Source organism: Mytilus edulis, chromosome 3, assembly GCF_963676685.1.
Source record: "Mytilus edulis chromosome 3, xbMytEdul2.2, whole genome shotgun sequence".
NCBI classification, from domain to species: domain Eukaryota; kingdom Metazoa; phylum Mollusca; class Bivalvia; order Mytilida; family Mytilidae; genus Mytilus; species Mytilus edulis.
This window is the reverse complement of record NC_092346.1, coordinates 36,470,766-36,495,599: the sequence shown is the minus strand read 5'-3', so window position 1 is coordinate 36,495,599 and position 24,834 is coordinate 36,470,766. Positions and strand designations below refer to the sequence as shown.

The 24,834-nt window shown below is 32.9% G+C and overlaps 1 protein-coding gene across 3 annotated transcripts in view; it reads left to right on the top strand.

Moving 5' to 3' along the window:
• LOC139516381 (uncharacterized) overlaps positions 1-24,834 on the top strand; it is a 341,046-nt gene that overhangs the window by 137,157 nt on the left and 179,055 nt on the right. Inside the window, exons 6-7 of one of the 3 annotated variants that reach the window (XR_011662950.1) lie at positions 1,308-1,427; positions 2,135-2,312. The exons of the other annotated variants lie outside the window; for them this stretch is intronic. The gene's annotated coding sequence lies outside the window, so the exon portion shown is untranslated. Of the gene's footprint in view, positions 1-1,307; positions 1,428-2,134; positions 2,313-24,834 lie in introns of those variants that run through there. 3 annotated transcript variants of the gene reach the window in all.

The window sequence follows — 24,834 nt, the reverse complement described above, 5'->3', positions numbered from 1 at the left end:
GCCGCATTTTTGCGCTTGTCCCAAGTCAGGAGCCTCTGGCCTTTGTTAGTCTTGTATTATTTTAATTTTAGTTTCTTGTGTACAATTTGGAAATTAGTATGGCGTTCATTATCACTGGACTAGTATATATTTGTTTAGGGGCCAGCTGAAGGACGCCTCCGGGTGCGGGAATTTCTCGCTACATTGAAGACCTGTTGGTGACCCTCTGCTGTTGTTTTTTATTTGGTCGGGTTATTGTCTCTTTGACACATTCCCAATTTCCATTCTCAATTTTATGTATTAGCTTTGCTCATTGTTGAAGTTGTGCGGTGACCTGTAATTGTTAATTTCTATGTCATTTTGGTCTGTTGTGGAGAATTGTCTCATTGGCAATCATATCACATCTTTTTTTATATGTATTTGCTAACTATGTGTATGGTTCTATTTATATATCTTTTTGGTGGTTTGTTAGTATCATTAGTAAAACACTTTAAAATGTTGAATTGATCCTCAGATTAGAAGACATTTATTGGTTTTCAGTAATGACAATGCCTAACAGGATGCTTGGGCCTGATGAGCTAGAAAGTAAGCTTCTGTGCTGTTTTCTATCAATTCTTTGATAATATCTCCTTCAAAGCTGGTGAAAGCAAAACAAAGTTTTGACCAATATGAAAACGATATCACCGAAAGAACCTTTGTGACCATGCTTCAAAGACTTATAACTGCTCCAAAAATTATCTGAAAGAATTTCAAGCATGTCAAGTGGATATTATAAACATTTACTTAATACAATACATGTCCAAATATCTGAAAAGTTATAGTATTCAATATGAAAATGGTATTGCAAAATTATTCTCTTTTCATATTTTTGTTAATATGTGGATACAAATATAAGTGATACCAATACAGTATTTGTTGTGGTATGAAAGTGTTACTGTTGTAATTAACTTTTACTGTTACAATGTTAATTCAAACAAAATAAACAAACGAGTGAAAAATGTTGAACATGTACAACGAAATATAGTTTCAGAAATCAATTAAGCCAGATAGGCCTTATAAATTTTGGTCTTATTTTTAACATAATTGAATGACCATTGACAACAATGATTTAAACCCATACCGCATAGTATTGTCATTTTGACATCCACAATTACATTGAACAGACACAATCTAATTTGAAACCCACTAGGCTAGGCTCGTTGAAAAGAAATTACTGTTTCCTTCCTTCCTTTTTTATTTTCCTTCTTTAATTTTTGGTATTGTTATGACAAAATAATTACCTTATAAATACAATTGTAATTTTGCCGCTTTATCATGTGTTTTAATAGGTTGTATTAGAGGTTAAAAACGACAACGAGGTTCAAGAATCTGAACAAAGTAATATGGAAGATGGTGAATGGAGAAATTATAAAATAGTTCGTCAAATATCGGGTGATAGTATGACTGTAGTAAGTAAATATACTATTTAAATAAACAATACAATATAAAAAAGAAGAGGTGGTATGATTGACAATTGGTCTACAAGAGACCAAATGACACAGACATTTTACAACTATAGGTCACCGTACGGCCATCAACAATGAGCAAAGTCCATATCGCATAGTCAGCTATAAAAGGCCACGAAATGACAAATGTAAAACAATTTTCAAACGAGACTTCTAACGGCCTACAATGTTTGTGTTATTTAACTTACTTATTAGTTTAACGAATTGGTGTTCGAATCTTTTCAAACTGCAAGGTTTTTAATTTAATTGTATGCGACAAAATTTAGTCGTCTGCTTTTTGCTTAAAGTCGGTCATTACCAATGAATGCTTTTTCGATATCATTCGTACTAAGTTAAAATCACGTGACTATACGATTGGTCGAATCTATGGGAAAAAAATCTAATCACACAAACAAGGAAACTAATAGTTTCAAAGAAGTTAGAAATAAAACAGTTTTTATATCTTACAGCTAAACAATTTATTCAAATATAAGGGTTTTCATTTTGTTTTGTTTTGTCTTGTCTTGTTTTGTTTTGCTTTATTTATTTTTGTTTGTATCTATCCATGTATCTATCTATCTGTTTGTTTATTTCTTATTTCTTATTTTCAGTTTGAACTTCATTTGTATCTATTTACGTTTTGTGTAAAAGATTCATAACATATTTTGCAGACTATACATTCAAAGGGTAAATCAATGGCATACAAGATGAAAAGAGTGAAATAAAATCAGACTTGGAATTGGTACTTTGAAGAATCATCATTCTAATGAAGTGAACTTTGAACTCCTCAACGTGATATGATGAGTTCGTACCCATAATGCAATGGAAACAAAGCTTGCAAAATAAAAAAGTAGAACAGTTCATTATAAAATAAATTTTAAATCAAACACTTTGATTTCATCTTCGTTGTATACGCAACAATACTTGAGGGTTGAATTTGTATGAGGCGAAGACGAACGTGTTGACAATTATATCAAAGATAGAAAGAATATACTTAAGGGGAAACCTATATCATATGTCAGAACTAAGACAACAGAACAAATATATAAAAAAAAAATCATATAAAAGAAACCAAATGAAACTAGAGGCTCTAAAGAGCCTGTGTCGCTCACCTTGGTCTATGTGAATATTCAACAAAGGACACAGATGGATTCATGACAAAATTGTGTTTTGGTGATGGCGATGTGTTTGTAGATCTTACTTTACTGAACATTTTTGCTGCTTACAATTATCTCTATCTATAATGATTGGCCCAGTAGTTTCAGTGGAAAACGTTAGTAAAATTTACAAAGTTTATGAAAATTGTTAAAAATTGACTATAAAGGACAATAACTCCTTAGGGGGTCATTTGACCATTTCAATCATATTGACTTACAAATTGACTATAAAGGGCAATAACTCTTAAAGGGGTCAACAGTATTTGTAAATCTTACTTTGCTGAACATTATTGCTGTTTACAGTTTATCCCTATCTATAATAATATTCAAGATAACCAAAAACAGCAAAATTTCCTTAAAATTACCAATTCAGGAGCAGAAACCCAACAATGGGTTGTCCGATTCATCTGAAAATTTCAGGGCAGATAGATCTTGACCTGATTAACAATCTTACCCATGTCAGATTTGCTCTAAATGCTTTGGTTTTTGAGTTATAAGCCCAAAACTGCATTTTACCCCTATGTTCTATTTTTAGCCGTGGCAGCCGTCTTGGTTGGATGGCCAGGTCAACGGACACATTTCTTAAACTAGATACCCCATAGATGATTGTGGCCAAGTTTGGATTAATTTGGCCCAGTAGTTTCAGAGAAGAAGATTTTTGTAAAAGATTACTTAGATTTACGAAATGGTTAAAAATTGACTATAAAGGAAAATAACTCCTAAAGGGGTCAACTGACCATTTTGGTCATGCTGACTTATTTGTAAATCTTACTTTGCTGAACATTATTGCTGTTTACAGTTTATCTCTATCTATAATAATATTCAAGATAATTACCAAAAACTAAAATTTCCTTAAAATTACCAATTCAGGGGCAGCAACCCAACAACGGGTTGTCCGATTCATCTGAAAATTTAAGGACAGATAGATCTTGACCTATTAAACAATTTTACCCCCCTTGTTAGATTTGCTCTTAATGCTTTGGGTTTTGAGTTATAAGCCAAAAACTGCATTTTACCCCTATGTTCTATTTTTAGCCATGGCGGCCATCTTGGTTGGTTGACCGGGTCACCGGACACATTTTTTAAACAAGATACTCCAATGATGATTGTGGCCAAGTTTGGATTAATTTGGCCCAGTAGTTTCAGAGGAGAAGATTTTTGTAAAAGATTACTAAGATTTACGAAAAATGGTTAAAAATTGACTATAAAGGGCAATAACTCCTAAAGGGGTCAACTGACCATTTCAGTCATGTTGACTTATTTGTAAATCTTACTTTGCTGAACATTATTGCTGTTTACAGTTTATCTCTATCTATAATAATATTCAAGATAATAAACAAAAACAGTTAAATTTCCATACAATTACCAATTCAGGGGCAGCAACCCAACAACGGAATGTCCGATTCATCTGAAAATTTCAGGGCAGATAGATCTTGACCTGATTAACAATTTAACCCCTGTCAGATTTGCTCTAAATGCTTTGGTTTTTGAGTTATAAGCCAAAAACCACATTTTACCCCTATTTTCTATTTTTAGCCATGGCGGCCATCTTGGTTGGTTGACCGGGTCACCGGACACATTTTTTAAACAAGATACCCAAATGATGATTGTGGCCAAGTTTGGATTAATTTTGCCCACTAGTTTCAGAGGAGAAGATTTTTGTAAAAGATTACTAAGATTTACGAAAAATGGTTAAAAATTGACAATAAAGGGCAATAACCCCTAAAGGGGTCAACTGACCATTTCAGTCATGTTGACTTATTTGTAAATCTTACTTTGCTGAACATTATTGCTGTTTACAGTTTATCTCTATAATAATATTCAAGATAATAAACAAAAACAGTTAAATTTCCATAAAATTACCAATTCAGGGGCAGCAACCCAACAACGGGTTGTCCGATTCATCTGAAAATTTCAGGGCAGATAGATCTTGACCTGATTAACAATTTAACCTCCATGTCAGATTTTCTCTAAATGCTTTGGTTTTTGAGTTATAAGCCAAAAACCACATTTTACCCCTATTTTTAGCCATGACGGCCATCTTAGTTGGTTGACCGGGTCACTGGACACATTTTTTAAACTAGATACCCCAATAATGATTGTGGCCAAATTGTTTGGTTAAATTTGGCCCAGTAGTTTCAGAGGAGAAGATTTTTGTAAAAGTTAACGCCGGACGACGGACGACGGACGACAGACGACGGACGACGGACGCCAAGTGATGGGAAAAGTTCACTTGGCCCTTCGGGCCAGGTGAGCTAAAAAGAGAAAGAGAAACAACAATAACAACAAATAACACAGAAACAAATAAGATTGAGGAACACGGATCCCATCTAAACCGGGAATAAATTCAAGGGCTTTAAAAGGGTAAGAACATTAAGGAGTCTTTTTCTGATATATCAGTTCCCTTCATTGGTTAATCCATTCACCCATGTAAGTTTCTTAGCATTGGCGCATATCAAGTTGTGTTGAAGAACAATACAGTTCATTAAAAAAGAGATGTATGGTATGCATTATAAGGACAGCAACTAAACAGCACTAAGATACAGTAAAATAAATGAAGATATAAGCTTTGGAGTGCGTTTATCTTTGAGTGTACCAAGACTTACGAGACACTGTATTTACATGTACACATAAAAGCTATAACAGTTATAATGAAGGAAAATGTTTTTTTTTTAAACATAGTCATGCATTACATGATTTTAAACTCATTAAATATGTACACACAATTATAAAACATCTATTCATGAATGCTTCAAACTATTGAATGTCAAACACTATGAAATATAAATGACGGTGTGATTTATTCTAAATTATTCTTGTGTATAATTCGGAGTTAAGTATGACGTCCATTATCACTGAACTAGTATACATGTTTTTAAGGTACAAACTGAAGGACGTCTCCGGGTGCGGGAGTTTCTCGCTACATTGAATATCCATTGGTGGCCTTTGGCTGTTGTCTGCTCTATGGTCGGGTTGTTGTCGCTTTGACACATTCCCCATTCCCTTTTTCAATTTTATTCAAAAGTATAATATAGAACTTACTAATAAAAATCAACAATAAAAACAAAAGAAGTATAATTAGCTATGTCTTCTGTAGCTTTACTGTTATGAATGGTTTTTTTATTATTGTTAAAGGTCATACCTATTATAGATCTATAGTTGCTTTCATCAACGTTATTTGAAGCCATGGGAGTTTAAACTAAAACAAAAAGTAAAAGGTAAAATCACAAAAATACTGAATTCCGAGGAAAATTCAAAACGGAAAGTCCCTATAATCAAATGGTAGAAGCTCAAACACTTCAAACGAATTGACAACAACTGTCATAACCCTAACTTGGTACAGCATTTTATGGCAAGTTTGCTTTCTTCGATATAGTTCACTAAAATAGAATGAACGTGTTGCCCATTCTTTTTTTTTCTGTTTCTGTTAAATACAATTGATCAGCACATTTGAAGAGTTCAACAACTTTACATTAACGAAGAAGAACATACGAGTCATACAAAGGCTTGGACAGTAGACTATATGACAATCGTCACTCCTTTCCTTATGGACATACACAGTTCCAGAATCTGAACGAATCATGCTTTTTATTTCAATAAATCTTTGTATGCACCTTTTGGTTGAATCATTAGCGACCTGTGAAATATTGTAGACCTGAGTGAGATCAGACTTAAGTTAAAATTTTATTGCGTCAGAAAGCAATTATGAATTGAACATGTTTTAAGAAATAAACCCACTCCGATACAATAACAAACAATCGTTGCAAAAGTTTTTACGATCAGTGTTACGGATCGGTTTTTCTTCGGTTGCTAAAATTGGTATGGTTATGTTCACTGTCGTCTTAACATGTTCAGTTGTGTTTCTATTATTTTGATTGCTGTTGTTTCTGTTTTGTTAACCACATCTTCTTATTTTTATAGTAACGTGAGTTATAAGTGAACAGCAACAAAGCAATGCATTTAGAATGAAATTCAAAACAGTGTAGCTGTGGCCATTGATTGACACATTAAAATCATCCATTGACTGGGACAATTTAGGTGAACGTTTGTATGTAACGACCAATGCTCACTATGTACTTTTTAAAGACACTTAAACTATGGGGTCACCAAAGGTTTTCAATACCTAAATAAAGTAATTCGAAAAATTAATCAGAAATAACACGATATTTTGATTTATATCAATTATATAAATTAAAACACAAAGGTTATTCCTGATTAATTTTTCGAATTATTTTATAATTAAAGGCGTTAAGAAACCTTTGGTGACACCACAGTTTAAATGCCTATCGTATGTACGTCGTGAACAGTGGTCGTTACAGACAAACGTTCACGTAAATTGTCCCAGTCAATGGATGATTTTAATGTGTCAATCAATGGCCACAGCTACACTGTTTTGAATTTCATTTTATCTCTCTTCTTATCTTAAATATTATTGATCGAATTCAAAACTACAGTAATCTAATTGTAATAACATTTATTTGAATATTTTTTCTTTAGTTTCTTCTTTCTTGAATTTGATTTTCATATGTCTTGCGTTGAAACGAAATGACATGCACACCTTGCATGTTATTTTTAGATAATACAGTAGAAAAGCGCGAATGTGTACTAAAAGTTGTGTGGTTTGCCAATTCGACAACTTTATATAAAGTATCAAACAGAGAGAGTAATATAACAAACAAACTGTCATTTTCAGTGCAAAAAGTTTAACTCATTGAAGAAAGATACTAGGCACAAAAAAAACAACACCAAAAGGGCGAGATACACACATTATCTTTCTAAGAGTATTGAAAACTAGTTAAAAGCTCAATTTCACCTTATAAAAAATGCTTTTATTGTGACTTCAATTGTGAGTTGTCTCATTGGCACTCATACCACATCTCCTTGTATCTATTTCCCAGCCACACTATACAATAAGTGCGGATTTTGTATAAAGACGCCAGAAATAGTCTAAGAAAAGCAATAAAAACAACAGAATTCAGTTTGGAATACAACACTAGCAGATATCTCTTGTTTAACAAACATAAATAACTTGCATTTTAGTATCTAATTGCTAATTTCAATAAATGTAAATACGACCTATAAAGTCTTGACGCATATTGATAAAACAATCGCGCTTTACTGAAACAAGAACTATCTTTAAAAAAGATATCCGACGTATTTAAATTTGAGTTTAAAACTATCATTTCGATAACCTTCAGAAGCACAAAGATGCCATTTAAATAACGTTTTCTCTGTTTGTGTTCAGTATTCTCGGTCCTCGTATCTTTCTGATTACATTCACCTAAACCCCGCGGAAATCTCACATGCGTAGGTGCGTTCTAAAAGTCATGTACGTTTGTACAACAAAGTTTACATTAAAAATTATATAATTGTCCCGAATAAACAGCTATCACGGATGCAAAGAGCTATTGGAGAAACAATTATTTTAATAAAAATATAAATCTTTGTAAGATCTAGTTCAAATATTTATAGTTTTTCACTTGCTTTCCATCACGATATAATTAACGAGACGTTTTTTCAAACACAACCAAATCACCCACCATGACAGCATTTTGTCCATTCACAGAACGGATTTTCGACCCATAGTTAAGCGTCCTTAAGTTCAAAGGGCACACACCGAAACTATACCGACCACGTCGGAAAAAGAACCGTTTAATTTTTTCTAAATGAAATTTGCGTTTCATTAACATAACATGTCAGGGTTACTTTTGTTCAAGGATAATGACAAAAACACAAAAATACTCAGGAATTGAAAAAATATCATGGTTCTTCATTGTGAGAATAAAACAATTCTGCACCATGAGTTGCTCTTTTATTAAAACTATTTTTGGACCCACCAAGAGTAGGAAGGAGAATTATGCTGTTGTTTGATTGTTTTTGAACGTGGAATCCAATCACGAAAAAGTTTATATGGTAGCTAAAGATGTGCAGCTGAGGCTTTTGTTACCAATTTTTTTTTTCAAATATTTGAATGAAAAAAAATTTCTTCCATACCATATATATTTTGGGGGAAAATAAACCTATAATAGCTAACACGATAGTGCTATTTCACGGAAAGATGAAATATTCACATTTGACAATCATAATCGTATACATTTGTATTTAAATAGCCCATCCGAGCTCACCCATGAGCATGAATGTTAGGCCCGGTGTTTCTGCCGTGTTTGGGGAAAAGATCCCCGAGTCCGGCTTCATCAGTGGTCGACTCAATAAGTTGTATATTGGCGTATTATTTATGTTTTTTGTTTTATTTCGTATTTTATATTTGACTTCCAGATTTAGGGATGATGGCTGGATTATATATTCCGGACCTATAGAAAAAATACACGAACTATTTACAATAACTAATACTGCACACCCGCACTTGAAGTTCACCTACGAATTTTCCCGTAATGAAACAATATTTTTGGACACTGTCATATATAAAGGAGAAAGATTCTTTAACGAAGGCATACTAGACATTAAAACCTATTTCAAACCAACTGAAACATTTCAATATCTTCACAGATACAGCTCACACCCGAAAAGTGTTTTCAAAGGATTTATCAAGGGTGAAGTATTGAGATACATCAGAAACACCAGTAGCAAAACTGAACTTAAAAAACAGTTAGAAGCTTTTAAAACACGTCTCCTCAAACGAGGATATAAAATATCTGAAATCAACGAAATTTCTAATCAAACACAAAATATAGAAAGGAAAAACCTGCTTATACAACGCCAAACGAAACGGGAACAACCACTAGTTATGTTAACAAAATTTAACCCATCTATACATAAACTGAAAAATATAATTACAAAACACTGGAACCTTATTTCATTAAACCCTAATTGTTTGAACATATTTAATCGCCAGCCTATTATAGCTTATAAAAGACATACAAATTTACAAGAACTATTATCAAAGCATTAGTGGGTATAGTTTGCTCAACCTTTCACAACACAATATGATACTGATCTCACAAAAAATAAATCATAATTAACTAATATGTTATTCAAAGACAACCGGTGTATGGTCCAATATAAAATACGAAATAAAACAAAAAACATAAATAATACGCCAATATACAACTTATTGAGTCGACCACTGATGAAGCCGGACTCAGGGATCTTTTCCCCAAACACGGCAGAAACACCGGGCCTAACATTCATGCTCATGGGTGAGCTCGGATGGGCTATTTAAATACGACTGTTCATTTAATTGTAACTGTATATAGACATCATATATGATCAGTAACCTTATAATAATTCATTTATTCATTTCTCGACCTTATCATTTGTAACCAAGCCTGAACACATCACGTCGGTTCATACATTTGTACCTTCCGCTCATTGCAAAGTAAGTGCTCCCTCACAAGGATCAAATACAAAAAGGCGTATTATATTTTAAGAAACCTTTATTAATGTATGAATATAGCGGTTTAAATCTGATTTCTAGTTTTACATACAACACAATATTTTAAATTGTCACGGTCTTGAATACGTATATAGGTAATGGATATCCATAGTAGATAAATGTGCATGACTGTAACAAATAAACAGGTAGATAGGTCTACCTGCTCCAAGTTAAACCTGTGAAAACATTGAAGGTATGACTGTAGTAAGTAATAAAGAACTTTTAAATTTAAATAATGTGTAATTTCATAATGATTTTTTAGAAATATTGTTGAAGATATCAAGTAATGTGTGGCATTTGCTATTTAAGGAATCACTGTAATATGTTTTTCTGTCTATAAAAAAAATAACATAAAAAATGTGATACACACCGAATAACCCCCGACAGGTTGGACCAAATACTGCCTATAAGTTATCTTATCCTCGGTGGTAGAAAATCATTAATACTTTGAACAATTTGAAGTTTTGCAAAACAGTTAATCTTTAATTTTTACTTTATCAATAAAAAATCATGTCAATACAAAATTGCTGACTACTACAGGCTTGTGATACCTTCTTTATTAGGTCTTTCCACTTTTCTGTGGAAAGACCTATTGTTTTTCTTCTGATTATTTTTTTTTTTTTTCTTCCGCCTAATTTTGTTCTTGCGATATATATTTGTTTAGCAATATGTCGCTTAGATATTTGGTATATGATCTCGAACAGTTTATGGGCTTTTGAAATTTACCCTGCATAACCGAATACTTTTCTTATTAGGAGTTATCTCTCCTAACACTGGTTTCCTTGTGTCCACGACTCCTTCGCAACCGTAAAAGATTACGAAAAATTTATTTTACAAAATTGCTCGTGATATCCTTCGCATGATTTGTCTTATTTTGACCGAAGAGATATGAACGCTCCATATAAGAGTTATTTCCCCTTATTCATTTGATATAAGTGATATGCATTTCTATCTTGTAAACCATAAGTGATAAAGACCTAGGATCTTTTGATAAGAGGTCCTTGGTCCAAAAAAATGAAAATTAGGTCAAGGTCAAAGGTCAAGGTCATATTCTAATTTTTGAATTTGGCTTATTTCCACTCATTTCCAGAAACCGTATAAGATAAGATATCGACAAAATATTTTTTTCTAAATTGTTAGTTGTGACATGTCGTAACACGTAAATTTTGATTGCAAGGGTACGTTGAACGTAAATGTAAGTTTTCTCCCCTCTTGTATTTAAAAATACGTGTATGGTGATATAACTGATTAACCAAATATAATTAAGACCTATGGTCTTTTGATTTGAGGTCATTGGTTTATGACCTTGAAATTGATCTCAATGTCATAGCTTAATTTGACGTTCTAGATTTTGACCTTTGCTTTTACCTCACATGTATACATGAAAAGCATTGAGACTTTTGGCAAAAGGTATCAAACCATTTAACCTTGAAAAAAACAACCAGAAGTGACCTTACGTAAACCGGAAGTAGCTATTTTTGGTACTTTATTAATATAAAAGTATATAGAACCAGATATTTTTGGAATCAGGGTCAAGTAAATATTTGAATATTATCGGAAGTAACATTTTTCAAACCGGAAGTAACAAATCATCTCCCTTATTTAAAAAAAAAGTATAGAAATCATATATTTTTGGAATCAGCGTACAATAAGCTATCATTTAACGATTGAAATGACATTTTCAACTTAATTTTACAACTTTCTTATTAAAACACATTGTTTTTGGTGGAAAGACCTTCAATTGTTCTCTGAACAATTGGTTTTTAATTTACAATGGAATCTGTATGTTTATAGAAATTTGAATGTGTTCTTCAGACAACTTTAATCATCTTAAAAATTAATGTCAGTATTCTTTTCAGTACAGAGGATAATACTTCATAGTCATGGAAATAATGTAACAAACAAATTACTTAGAGCAGGAAGGAAGTTAATATTTGTAAAACATTTCCCTTTTATAGTAGAAGATAAGTAATTGCTGTAGAAAAAATATCAAAATTATAATTACACATTAACTTGGTGTTGAAAACAGAGCTATAAAAAATAGACTTATAAAACAATGCTTTAAACTACAAGTATTTATTTATAAAATCTATTCATGATAGAAGTTTTCATTTCAAATTTAGACTTTTAAATCAGTAACTTATCAAAGTAAGTCATGATTTTGTTTGAAATTCATGACAGAGACATCAACTAACTTGACCCGGGTGTAAATTTTTACATTTTATTTCACAGCGCTTACTTCATACTAATAACCTTTCACTAATGCAAATGGTAAGAACTATTGAAGAACTTAGTGTTATATATTAATAATGCATTATGAAAATATATCTGGAATTGTAACGTAAATGCAATATATACTAAGTCCTGAAACCAGATAAGTATGTTTGCTAGGCACTGTGTACCAAATAAAAGTTGCTTTCGAAATGAATTTTGCATTTGAACTGTGTACTTAATAAAAGCACTTATTTTGATAAAAAGTGAAAAATTGATTTAAAAATCACATTTTGTATTATTTCTTATAGCAACCGTCCTACAAACATTAACTACAATCATATTGACGTTTATTATTATTAAACAATGATAATTATTTATAATCATAAAACGTACTTAAATTGTGTCGGTAAATGAAAATGTGAAGTTAGTCTATGCTAAAATCTATTGTTTGCTTACTCGAATGCAATGAAAAGTTGTTTATCTTTACGAGTGTTGCTTCAATAGTTTTATTATGGTACCATCAACGGACTTAATGGATGAACTATTGTTTGTCTACGCTTCTTTTTTTCTTATTTTAATCTTCCCTGCACACATTTTCTCCACACAAGCTCTTGGAGTTTAATGAACCAATTTTGACGGAACTATGCCAAACTGTGAACCACTATTTGAAGTTGTGCAAAAGACATTAGAATGGTTCAAAATTACCTCCACTACCACGGAAACCGCAAAATTGCCCCCGAAATTGAACTTTTATCAACGAAATAAACGTAAAACATTATATATACACCAGGCTAAAGCTAGCAGCCACTCGCCAGCAGCCACTACGCTAGCAGCCAGTTTTCGAATATGTCTTTGAACCCAAAAGTTGCATAAGAATTAAACGTACTCAAAATGTTTTTATTAATATATAAACACTATATAAATATTATCAGTTTTTAATACATAATTAAGCAATCGAAGTCACTATTCAATGAATTTAAAAATTTCTAGTCCTTTTCTATAATTTAAAGACAATAATAGTCGCTGTCAATATATACCAAACAGGATGCTGCACGCTTTTACTTTTAATAGTCAACAGTTTTGAGTGTATGTAGAATTGAAAATAGTTATAAAATTATTGAAATGCTTGTATAATTGCTTGTCAGACTCTGTCATTAGATTTATTTTTTTGTGATATTGTGTCAAAAAGCTTTCAATATTCTCGGCATCCTGTCAAATAGTTCCTATAAAGTTAGAAAGGTTCTGCATTACAAGAATAGAAAGTTGCGCTCGTGCTTTAATATTTATTTACTCAGACAAATATGTTTTAATAAAACTTCTGTTTCTATAGCAGAGGATACCGCTTACTTTTTATAAGCCGAAAGCTTTATATTTTGTACACAAAGTATGAAATTCTGGTCAATATGACCATATGCACAAGGCTTCCGTTTGCACCTAGTGTGCATGAGCAAAAGTAATTACCGTAGAGAATGTTTTATTAACATTTCTGTAAGGTGTAGGGTGTAGTGGCGAAAAAAGTATTGCCGTAGAACATTTTTTATTAACATTTCCGTAAGGGTGGGGTAGGTTGTCCGACCCCAAATTTGGACCTGATTAAAAAAAAAAAGTAAGCCGAAAAACACCCTGGATTTTTTCTCAAGTAGACCCCATCTATTCAGCTTTACATTGCAACTAGTGCCGAAAAAAGCATTGCCGTAGAACATTTTTTATTAACATTTCCGTAAGGGTCGGGTAGGGTGTCCAAGTAGACCCCATCTATTCAGCTTCACATTGTACCTAGTGGCGAAAAAAGTATTGTCGTAGAACATTTTTTATTAACATTTCCGTAAAGGTGGGGTAGGGTGTCCGACCCCAACTTTGGACCTGATTTAAAAAAAATCTATGCCGAACAAAACCCTGGATTTTTTCTCAAGAAGACTGTAGACCCCATCTATTCACCTTCATATTGCACCTAGTGGCGAAAAAAATATTACCGTAGAACATTTTTTATTAACATTTCCGTAAGGGTGGGATAGGGTGTCCAAGTAGACCCCATCTATTCAGCTTCATATTGCACCTAGTGGCGAAAAAAGTATTGCCGTAGAACATTTTTTATTAACATTTCCGTAAGGGTGGGGTAGGGTGTCCGACCCCAACTTTGGACCAATTTAAAAAAAAATCTAAGCCAAACAACACCCTGGATTTTTTCTCAAGTAGACCCCATCTATTCAGCTTCATATTGCATCTAGTGGCGAAAAAAGTATTGCCGTAGAACATTTTTTATTAACATTTCCGTAAGGGTGAGGTAGGGTGTCCAACCCCAACTTTAAACCTGATTTAAAAAAAAAGTAAGCCGAACAACACCCTGGATTTTTTGCTCAAGCAGAACCCATCTATTCAGCGTCTCATTGCACCTAGTGGCGAAAAAATTATTGCCGTATAACATTTTTTATTAACATTTCCGTAAGGGCGGGGTAGGGTGTTCGACCCCAACTTTGGACCAAATTAAAAAAAAAATCTAAGCCGAACGATACCTTGGAATTTTTTCTCAAGTAGACCCCATCTATTCAGCTTCATATTGCACCTAGTGGCGAAAAAATTATTGCCGTAGAACATTTTTTGTTAACCTTTCCGTAAGGGTGGATAGGGTGTCCAACCCAAACTTTGGACCTGATTTAAAAAAAAAAGTAAGCCGAAGAACACCCTTGATTTTTTTCTCAAGTAGACCCCCTCTATTCAGTTTCACATTGCACCTAGTGGCAAAAAAAAGTTTTGCCGTATAACATTTTTTATTAACATTTCCGTAAGGGTAATGTAGGATGTCCAAAACCAACTTTGGACCTGATTAAAAAAAAAAATGAGCCGAACAACACCCTGGATTTTTCTCAAGTAGACCCCATCTATTCAGCTTCATATTGCACCAAGTGGCGAAAAAATTATTGCCGTAGAACATTTTTTATTAACCTTTCCGTAAGGGTGGGGTTGGGTGTCCGACCCCAACTTTGGACCAAATTAAAAAAAATCTAAGCCGAACAACACCCTGAATTTTTTCTCAAGTAAAAAATGTAGACCCCATCTATTCAGCTTCATATTGCACCTAGTGGCGAAAAAAGTTTTGCCGTAGAACATTTTTTATTAACATTTCCGTAAGGGTCCGTGTAACACTTATCAATTCAAAGTTTTAAAAAGTTTTGAAATTTTAGATTTTTGTAATTTTGATCAAAGTTTTAAAATATCAAAATTTCAAATTGTGTTAAAGTTTTGAAATTTTGAAATTTTAACCAAATTAGTAAAATATCAAAATTCTAAATATCGTTTATAAATTTGATAGTTTAGAAATTTGACCAAACTTTTAAAATACTAAACCTAACGCGCAATTTTGATTATTTCACTTTTTGAAAGTTTGATTTTTTAAATGTTTGCTTAAAATATCAAAATAGAAAAGGGGCAATAAGAGGGATACCTGAAAAAGCGAAACGAAATAAAAGCGGAACGAAACGAAACAATATGAATTAAAAACATACTGATACTTAAAAGTTTATGTATGAAATAAAACGGACAGTTGAAAGCGGTGAAAAATTGGATGACAAAATTAATATTTCTTAAAAGAAGATAATTCATTTAAAAACCAGACGTACGGCTCTGATATTGACCATTGTACCTGCTGGTTTTTCTAGCACCCATATTTTAGGAGAAACAGGAGTAACAGTAAAAACTGAACAACTCGCAGTAGGTCAAATAGTATGGTTATGTTGAGCATGTATATATATTTTCTACTAAACTCTAAGCCATAAAAAGGCCCGATACACGATGTATTATCTCTTTTGATTTCATTTTTTTTTCTGTTTTGCTTTACGACTTCTTACTTTCTGCAATCATGTTGGCTAAAAAATATATCATTTCATGTACAGAATGAAAGATCATCTTAAACGTTTTTATCTGTTCTTTGTAAGTTGTTTGCCCTAAATATTCAGCTTTAAGCGTTCCGTAAGGAGGTCGATCAAGAAAAGCGCTTCATGATACTGAATGCATGGTTTAAGGTTGTGCTAGTCCACATTATGGGAGGTTTTTAATATAATCTTTTTTACGCTGAAATTAAGACGGCAATCCAATAACAGCAAATTGGAGCCAAGATACTGTTACAAGGTATCTACAAAAACTCATCATAGATGAATACCGGAATATAAATTTTGCCGGTTTTTGCGCCAGACGCGCGTTTCGTTTACAAAAGACTTATCATTGACACTCGAACCAAATTAAGTTAAAAAGGCAAATAAAGTCAAATAAAATTGAAAAGGCCAAATAAAGTAAGCTTTTAAATCCAACGTAAAAACTATAGCTCTGGTTTTGTAAAAGTTGAAACCTTTCATATTACATATAAACGTATACCATAAACATTATTTTCAAGAGCATTCATATTTATGTAATAATTACCGCTGTACTACATTAAGCACCCAACTTGCATTCATGTTTATGTAATAGTTGCCGCTGTACTACATTAAGCACCCATCTATCCAGTTGTAGGTGTCGGCATTTTGAAAGTTGAAAATTGTGTTCAAAAGTTTTTATCAGCGATAAATGGTAATCGTCTGGGGAACCAATATTTAGATAGTCCCTGTTTTTTACTTGATACTACCACTAGGGGCTTCGATAATAGTACATTAAAATATTCTGATCCCTAATTTGATGATATAATATTCTGTGCCAGAAAAGGACAAAAGAAAAATTATCCATGCCTTTTAGTGTTAAATTTTGAACCAGACAAGTTGATTAATGGCGATGAAAAACTTAATAAAATTGTTAGCGCTTCGACGAAACAACCTCACCCAACTTTTAAAATTACATGGTTGCTACCTTAAAGACAACGTTTGGACTGGTTATCATACACGTAGCTCCATTATAGGTTCTAAATCAACCACTGTTTTATTATAGTAAACAAAGGGAATAGATTGTTTTGTATTAAAGGATATTACTGTCCCGTATTTGCATTTTGTTATTTGGGTATTTATATTTGAAGTTATCGTACGACAATCGACTTTTAGCAAACTAAAAGTTCACATGTACACCCAGTCAGAATGGGGCGTGCAAAGAGAAGCCACACTGTCAGCTGCATGATGGATTTTTTCCATTTTTGGCCGTACACCAATGTCACTCTCGAAAAACCAGTACAATGTTAAACGCAGAATTTGAAGTAAAGAATTCACATACGGAACGCTGAAACTGAAATTTGAAATTCAAGCAAAATAAGAACGAAACAATTAAAGAGGTGTTTGACCAAAGTGAAGTTAAAACATATTTAAATCCATCTATAATGGCAACTTTGTCCTCGGAAGTTGAATCTTACGTTTCTTCGTAATTTGTATGTAAACAACCTATTTTAAATTATCGATTTTTTGTTGTTGCCAGTGACAAATATTTCATGAATGTTCTGGAACAAAATAGCAATAAATGCAACAGGGAGAGAGTGTGCATAATGAGGACATATAAAACCTTTCAATTAGTTTAATTGAGGTCTGGAGCTGGCGTATGACAGTAACTGCTAGCCTTATGTATATAGTAGTCCTTTGTTATTTTATTATCATTGTCATGCATGTTAATTAGTTTCTTTGTTTGTTTCCTATTCTGACATAGGACTTGTATTTCCTATTGAAGTGCGTTTTACTGTTCGTATTACTGTGTGTTTTTCATTCTTTATTGGCTAGAGGTATAGGGGAGGGTTGTGATCTCACGAAACATGTTAAACCCCGCCGCATTTGTGCGCCTGTCCCAATCCAGGAGCCTCTGTCCTTCTAAGTCTTGTATGATTTTGATTTTAGTTCATTGTTATGTTTCGGAGTTTAGTATTACGTCTATAATCGCTGAACCAGTACACTTTTTTGTCTAGGGGCCAGCTGAAATACGCCTAGCACAACTTTTATTGCGACGTTATATTTAAGTATTCCTTCCGTATCATTTCTTGGAACTGAAATACATCATAAAAGGCAATATATTATCATCATGCAATCGATAAACAAGAAAGGAAAACGTTTTACGTTGTGCCAGCCCACCGAGGCGCTTTTTCTGGATCTACCTTCATCAGGAACGTCAAAAAGGCGAATAATACTATATGGTTTACTGCGAGTTGGTCATTTTTCACTGATACTTCTAAATGTTGGGCACTGGGAACACAAAATACTTTGAATTATTTATCTCAAACGCTAACCTTATATAAGAGATTTAAATCAACGTAGTTGATTCCGGTTTAAATAGGTTTAATTATATTTTTTTTGATAGATGCACAACCTTAAAATTTCAGGATACTGTTATCCCATGTGATGTCTAATATGTTTCATAAAAAAAACCCGACTTCTTCTTTTCATTATTTATTTTGTTATTAAGAATGATTTGATATATTTCATGCTATTTATTTATAACTAAGAATAGTTCTTATCAGAGCCGTGTTTACATCAGTGATTACAGGTACCCCTCTTGTCGCCCCTTTATATTTTTGATATTTTAAGCAAACATTTAAAATATCAAACTTTCAAAAAGTCAAATAATCAAAATTGCGCGTTAGGTTTAGTATTTTAAAAGTTTGCTCAAGTTTCTAAAATATCAAATTTATAAACGATATTTAGAATTTTGATATTTTAATAATTTGGTTAAAATTTCAAAATTTCAAAACTTTAACACAATTTGAAATTTTGATATTTTAAAACTTTGATCAAAATTCCAAAAATCTAAAATTTCAAAACTTTTTAAAACTTTGAATTGATAAGTGTTACACGGACCCGTGAGGGTGGGGTAGGGTGTTCGACACCAACTTTGGACCAAATTAAAAAAAAAAATTCAAGCCGAACAACACCCTGGATTTTTTTCTCAAGTAGACCCCATCTATTCAGCTTCATATTGCACCTAGTGGCGAAAAAAGTATTGTCGTAGAACATTTTTTGTTAACCTTTCCGTAAGGGTGAGGTAGGTTGTCCAACCCCAACTTTTGACCTGATTTAAAAAAAAGTAAGCCGAAAAACACACTGGATTTTTTCTCAAGTAGACCTTAGCTGTTCAACTTCACATTGCACCTAGTGGCGAAAAAAAGTTTTGCCGTAGAACATTTTTTATTAACATTTCCGTAAGGGTGGGGTAGGGTGTCCAACCCCAACTTTGGACCCAATTTAAAAAAAAATCTATGCCGAACAACACCCTGGATTTTTTCTAAAGTATACCAAGTCTATTTAGCTTCATATTGCACCAAGTGGCGAAAAAGGTTTTGCAGTAGAACATTTTTTAATAACATTACCGTAAGGGTGGGGTAGGGTGTCCAACCCCAACTTTGGACCTGATTTAAAAAAAATCTAAGCCGAACAACACACTGGATTTTTTCTCAAGTAGACCCCGTCTATTCAGCTTCACATTGCACCTAGTGGCGAAAAAAGTATTGCCGTAGAATAGCATATTTACCTGACGATATCAAGAATTTGGTATTTAGTCAAATCTTAACCGGAAATTGTGATTCTAAAATTTATTAAATGTAAATAACATGTCGAAATATTTAGGCTTGAAATAAATATATTTTTGTTAATGCAAGCACACGAGGTGTATAGTGTCTTATACGATTACAGGTTTGTAATGTTTAACAACCATGTTATATTAGTGTGTAAACACGTTAATTATGAGCTTTGAAAGTCAAGTAGTTCGAGCATTTTTCTGAGTAAGTGTTAAAAAATTTCAAAAAATTTTTCTTTACTGTGGTTAGAATTCATTAGTCGTCAGTATCTATAGATTAATAACTTGTGATTATATTGATAATTTAGAATCTTCCTTGAAGGTGGCGCACGATTTCGCAGCTAAATAACTCGATTGATGTGTCATTTGTATACAAGAGTTATATTCCTTTGAACTATGAGTCTGTGTTTAATTTCATAAAGTCAGTATGTTGATTGTCTACCTTGAACAGGGTTATAAATATATCTTATAAATATATTATTTTTTATTGAATTTAAAATCGTTACAAAATCTGTAATGTACTAGATACTCGTATTTTTCATTAGTTTATCAAAGACATTTATGTATATCTATAATTTCTTTTATTTGTTTTGAAATATTTAAAATTAATATATACCAATATAAAGAAGTATTTTGTTATCTTATAAATATTTTTTGTTATCTGTAAGTATTCATACCGTGTTTATACGTAAAAAATAAGCAAGGTCAAATCTGTCTTCATCATCACTAACTTTCATACAGCATGCAATGAGACAAACTGCTCTAAATCACAGATCACAGGCACTCGTTACAGAATAAAACTTTCCTTTGTTATACCTTAATATACCAGTAAGGTATATAGGGGTAAATATTCTGAAACAAGTGACTATGTCACAGAAAAAGCATCTTCCCAGTATTCATGAAATTGCTCTCTATTAAAGCCATATCCTGGAAATTATTAGAAAAAACACTTTTTTCCTACTTTTAATTTGAGGTACAATATGCCGGTGAAAAACATTAATTGTGCTGTCAAGAATACACTGTTTCAAGTTGTGGTATGCATCAAAAACTGTCCAACAGCATTCGTCATTTTACTCGTAAAGGCATTTGTTTCTAAGATCGGTATGGTGTATACCATTATGCCAGAACTCAAATGAAGCAGAAAGCTGATGTAACTTAACTGCTTAACTTGATCCCTTAAGACAAATACATGAAAGAAGTGTAATAACGCCTAACACAAACACAAAACAATACACCATAGCCACCATTTTATTCCAGAAGCTTCTAACTGATGCCGAATGCTAGAGTGTAAAATTGTAATTGGGACCTACCCAAAACAATTAGAACTTTTCTGAAAAATGAAAAAGACTATAAATGAAAACAGAACTATATCATCTTCCTATAATGATTGAATGTTAGGAAAATTGACCAGAGTTATCTTACTTTAATCACAGAGAGGGGAAAGCAAACAATTTTTAATTTAAGCCTAATTAACATTAAAACAATTTTCCATTAACAAATAAAGTTATCTTATTGAAATATAAGGACTTTGTCAGCTAAATCTATTAATTTTATTAGATATTATGAATTCTTATGACAATAGAGAAACATGCTACGTAGAACATTTTTTATAAACATTTCCGTAAGAGTAGGGTAGGGTGTCCGACCCCAACTTTGGACCAAATTTAAAAGGGGTAAGCACATCCTCATTTTTACGGAATTGTTGTTTAGCGAGCCCAGAAATTGAGAAACGACCCTGGTAAACTTATCGATCCTTTAATTAAACTTATTTTTAAAAAGCTACCAATTCAACACTGGAACTAGATCATTAAATACTGTTTTTATTGGTATCAATATTAATTTTGTTACTAGTATCAGTAAATGAAAAAAGCAAATTAAATTTTATTATTGTATACAAATACACATTCATGGATTTACAATTTGTCGAGACCTGTATCTTGGCATTGCACAAGGTGGTGTTTTTCTCTGACAGTATGCGATGTCTTTATACTAAATCCATTGGATGTTGAATGTTTACTGATAATTGAGTCTTGGCAGCATGATATTTTTATTAGCTGTACGTTTTTTTTTGGTTTTTTTTTTATATCATCATAGATACGCTAGACGCGCTTTTTGTATACAGAGACTCTTTAGTGACTCTTAAATCATCAAGTTTAAAATGACCAAGTAAAGTTGAAGAGCATTGAGTATCCAAACATTTAAAATGGTTTGTCAATTCAGCTAAAATATATTCCTGGTGTAGAAAATCCTTAGTATTTCGAAAAATGTAAAGTTGATTTATAATGATGACCATATCAATGATAAATCATTTCAACACACAGGGCAGTTATGTCAGATACCGATATTAGACATGTGGTGTAGACCATTCTACGAGTAGTCGTTAACTGTGCTTTTTGGGTAAATAAAAAGACATAGGTTTGATTGTTTACTAGTGCAAATAAAAGCAATGACGAATGGATTTAAGTATAGAATAGATAAGGGTGCAGCTAAATCAGATTCCTATATGTTTCACGTATAGTATAGACCTTACATAGTCCTTCCACCTGGATCGGTTGGTCCAGACGACCCGAGATTACTGTCCTTAATTTGCATCATGTCCGAATCAAAATGTTGTCAATTGAAACTTTTAAAATAAGTGATGGTAATTGGTCGGTACTCTCAGGCCCAAATTTGTAATCTATGATGTAGATCTTCTTTTGTTTATCCCAAATGGGCCTTTTTGTCGATAAAACAGTTTAGCTTACCTTTCATTAAGAATATTTTCAATTTAAATATAAGCCGTTTGAAGGAGGTGTGCTTTTTATCATACCTCGATTTTAGATTTGTGATGAGATCTATCTTAGGTTTCCCCCGTGTCTTTTGGTCAAGAACACAGCAGACTTGTAGTATAGAATTGACAGCTGCAAAAACATATCACCAGTTTTTAAAACATAAACCCAACCCTTACCCTAAATCCTTACAAACAATAGACCTGTCAGTACTATAAAGAAAAAATGACCTGATAGGAGAATGATAAATTGACCAAAAAATAAATCAAGAATTGACATTAACGTTATTTTCTTTTCTTTTAATTTTTATTTATCTGATAGAGTACACCTTTCCTAGTTATTGACCTTAAATTCATTGTTTTGCACCCATGCATTTCCCCATGAACTGTTCGTGCGTGGCCGTCACTTAAAACTTTCAAAAGTCAAGTTTAAGATACGGATCAAAATGTATGCTGTATGTTAGCTTGTTTGTGAAAAACTTATCAACAGTTGATAAACTGGGTCCTCCTCAACTTTCTACTGATGTTATATGGCAAAATATTGGCATGCAAGAAGCTGGAATATCATTAAGACAGATTGCCCGACGCGTGCACGTGGGCCACCACCTTTTAATCATCAGCAGAATTGTAAGTAAACATCAAACTAACAATTCAGCGAAAGACCTTCCCAGATCTGGAAGACCTTCAGTAACTTCCGATCGTGAAAACAGAGCTCTTAGTCGAGTTATTCAAAGAAACACCTTCATTAACAGTTCAGTATTGAAAAGACAGTGGCTTCCACATCGTGCACTCTCCTCAAGAACTTTGAGAAAACTTTTGAGGATACCGTTCCCGAAGGCCCGTGAAAAGGCCATTGTTAACGCCTAGACACAAAGCTGAGCGATTAGAGTGGTGTCGAGCTCGTCGTCGCATGACTTTGGTAATTAAAGAAAGGTGTATTGGTCTGACGAAAGCAAATTTTTGTTGCATGCCACGAATGGCCGAATTCGTGTTTGGCGGTAGCCAAATAACGCATATTCTGAATTGAACATGGTTGAGACCGTCGCTTTCGGTGGTGGCTCCGTTATGGTGTGGGGATGTGTGTCTTATGACTGCACGCTGGATCTGAAAACTGTTCGTGGTAACCTTAATGGGCAAAGATACCAGCAGGAATTCCTAGAGGCAAGTGTAGTACCGCATTTTGACAATCACACATTGAGGATAAGGCCCAGTTTCGTGAACGATAATGCATTACCGCATCGATCGCGGGCTGGAAGAGCGTATCTTCACGACGAGTCAGTGGAGACATTGCCATGGCCAGCATGTAGCCCCTATTTAAACCCGATAGATCGTATTTGGGCAATCATCGGTCGAAAAGTACGAAAAATGACACCTCCTGTGCAAAATCTTGCAGAATAGGAGAATACACTGCACCATGAATGGCAACAGTTAACACAACGAAAAATACGACGTTTATATGGTGGTGTTAGAAGGCGGTTTAAATTGACAAAATGGATAAAAGTGGGTGTGTTTTACATCAACTCGACGCTGGCCGATGGAATTGGAATCGCGTAGACAAATTTTTGTAAACAGTGCATTTGCTAAAAAATGATGTCTTTTAAGAAAAAAAATTGTATTATCAAATTTGAATTTTCCAGTGTTTAACATGTCTATCAGATTTAAAAAAAAACCCAATTCACCTCAAAACTATGAACATTTACCATATTTTATATAAAAAAAAAAGAAAAAAGAAAAAGGTACACCTGAGGTTTGAAATATGTCGAATGGAATAAATCAGGTGTTGCAATACTTTTTTCCAGGTTTATATATACAAATGATCTGAATAAAAAGGACTCATGAAGCTACGAATTGTTAAATGTCATATCACAGAAATTACAGAGAGGAATTGAAAATTTTGTAACAGTAAATTGTCATTTATTAGAAATACAACAAATTGAAATAAATAAAGTATCAGCTTACAATATACTAAAAAAAAATAAACTAAATTGGTGGATTCTTGTGTCAAAAGTAACGGTTTACATTTGACCCTGCATTTTGATCTGTAAATAATATCTATAAAGAAACCTTGAAAGGAAAAAAAAATAAGAGGGATGATTAGAAGATATATAATCACGACAGGACCATAAAAAATACGATCATGGTGTTTGCTGTTGAAACAAACAAAAAATGACGTTAAAAGCTTTTCCTAAGAGACAACTGCGTAAAGAAAAGATGTAGCAAAAGCTCATACAATTGAACCAATTCGACTGATAAGACTGAAGAAGAAAATGTTACTTGCATTGCTGGACAAACATGTGAAAGGCAATCAACTTTTAAGATATGTTAAAAATGATGTATAATAGCTTCGGAGAGAATTTGCAAGTTGGACATAAGATA